The following is a 2,465-nucleotide window of genomic DNA, read 5'->3' on the forward strand; positions in this document are numbered from 1 at the left end:
GGAATGGGTTTTGAATGTTGTCAAATGCTTTTTCTGCGTCTATTTATATTATCATGTGGTTCTTGCCCTTTCTCTTGCTAATGAGATGGACAACGTTGATGGCTTTTCGGCTGTTGAATCATCCCTGCATCCCTGGTATGAATCCCACTTGGTCATGATGGATTATATATATAAATATTTTATATTCTATGGGCCAAGATTTTGTTAAGGAATTTTGAATCTGTGTTAATTAGAGATACCGGCCTGTAGTTCTCTGTTCTTGTGGGATCGTCGCCCAGTTTTGGGACCAGTGTTGTACTAGCTTCATAGAATGTGCTTGGGAGTTTACCGTCCTTCTCTATGCTCTGGAAAAGTTTGTGGAGGATTGGTGTCAGCTCTATACTGAACGCTTGTAGAATTCTCCTGTGAAGTCATGTGGGCTGGGGCTCTTTTTCGTTGGTAGTTCCTTGATAACCTTATCTATTTATTCTTTTGCTATGAGTCTGTTCATGTTCTTGATAGCCATATGAGATAATTTGGAGGGGGGAAGGTTGTTGTTTTTCCAGGTATTTGCCCTTGTTTTCCAAGTTGTTGAATTCATTGGAGTACAGTCCCTCTTTGTACTGTATAACTAGTTCTTTTAATTTCATTGGGGTCTGCTGTAACCTCCCCTGCTTCATCCCTCATCCTGGATGTTGATATCCGCTCCTTCCTATCTTTTGTTAGGTTTGCTAGAGGTTTGTCAGTTCTTTCGATCCTTTTGAAGAACCAACCTTTTACTCAGTCGACTTTTTCCCACTCCTTTATCTCCACCTTGATTTTTATCATTTATTTTCTTTGCTATTAGAATGATTCTGCTTTTTTCCAGGCGGCCGGGAAGATGGTGGACATTCAGACGGAGCGTGCCTACCAAAAGCTGCCAGCCAACCAACTTCCAGAACAAGAAGAGGGTCCTCTTGGGGGAAACCGGCAAGGAGAAGCTCCCCCATTACCACAAGAACATTGGCCCGGGCTTCAGACAGACGCCCAAGGAGGCCATTGAGGGCACCTACATTGACAAGAAACGCCCCTTCACCGGCAACGTCTCTATCCGAGGGAGGATTCTGTCTGGCGTGGTGACCCAGAGGAAGATGCAAAGGACCATTGTCATCCGCCGAGACGACCTGCACTACATCCGCCAGTACAACCGCTTTGAGAAGCGCCACAAGAACATGTCTGTGCACCTGTTCCCCTGCTTCAGGGACGTCCAGATCGGGGACATCGTCACGGTGGGTGAGTATCGGCCTCTGAGCAAGACCGTGCACTTCAATGTGCTCAAGGTCACCAAGGCTGCGGGCACCAAGAAACAGTTCCAGAAGTCCTGAGCCGCCAGCCTCCCAGGGAAATAAAGTTATTTTTGGTTCCAAAAAAAAAAATTATTCTGTTGACCCTGTTCTAACTGCTGAAGGTTTTTTTAGGGTATTGACCATAAATCTCTCTCCCTTCTTCTTGTGTGCCTTTATCGCTATCAAGCATCCTCTGATAACTGCCTTTGCTGTTTCCCATAAGTTCTGGTCATTTGCTTCCAGAAACTCCCTAATTTCTTTTCTAATTTGGGCTAATACTTTCAGAAGTAAGTTATTTAGCCTCCATATATTTGCCCTTGTTTTATTGTTCTTTCTTTTGTTGATTCCCAACTTTATGGCTTAGTGGTCAGAGAAAGAAGTCTGTGTGACTTCTACAAGTTTGAATTTATTCAAGCTTGACCTGTGTCTCAGCATGGAGTCTATTTTCAAATATGTGCCATGTACACTTGAAAAAATGTGCATTTTTTGCAGCTGGGTGGATCGTTCTAAATCTACCTATCAGGTCTAGTTGTCTGATTGTAGTCTTTAGTTCTGTTGCCTCTTTGTTGAGCCTCTTTTCTGCCAATATGTCTTTCTTGAAGTCTCTCACTAAGCTTGTCAATCCTGTGAGGTTTTTTTTCTCTTTTGAAGGATTTGGTTGACAATTTTAGTGGGTCGCTTGTTGGGTGTGTATATGCTTATTATGCTCACTGGCTCCTGGTATACTGATCCCTTGAACATTACATAGTGCCCATACTTATCTCTTGTTATGTCCTGCACCTTGAGATGATTTGTCAGAGATTAGAATGGCAACTCCTGCTTTTCTTAGATTCCCATCCTTTGATTCTTAACCTGTTTACTTTTTCTGTGAGCTTGAGAGGTGTCTCTTGCAGACAACAGATTGCTGCCCGTTGTTTCCCAATCCAGTCTGCTAGTCTTTGCCTTTTAATAGCTGAGTTCAGACTGATGACTTTCAGAGTGGTTACATCCATCTGTGGATTCTTTACTGTCATTTCGTACATTTTGTGTTAGATATTTTCCTACCTCCCTCCTTAGCTGTGCGTTGTACATGAGTGGGGCATTCACTCTTTTCTCTGCTGGAAGAAGGAACTCGGGCATTGCTTTCAGTGGGATGACTTCTGCATAGTGTTACACTATGTG

The 2,465-nt window shown here is 43.2% G+C and overlaps 1 pseudogene; it reads left to right on the forward strand.

The window, feature by feature from the left end:
• Window positions 1-859: 859 nt before the first annotated feature.
• Window positions 860-1,343, forward strand: LOC142458519 (small ribosomal subunit protein uS17-like; annotated as a pseudogene).
• The last annotated feature ends 1,122 nt before the right edge of the window (window positions 1,344-2,465 follow it).

Source organism: Tenrec ecaudatus, chromosome 10 (assembly GCF_050624435.1).
Source record: "Tenrec ecaudatus isolate mTenEca1 chromosome 10, mTenEca1.hap1, whole genome shotgun sequence".
In the NCBI taxonomy this organism is placed as follows: domain Eukaryota; kingdom Metazoa; phylum Chordata; class Mammalia; order Afrosoricida; family Tenrecidae; genus Tenrec; species Tenrec ecaudatus.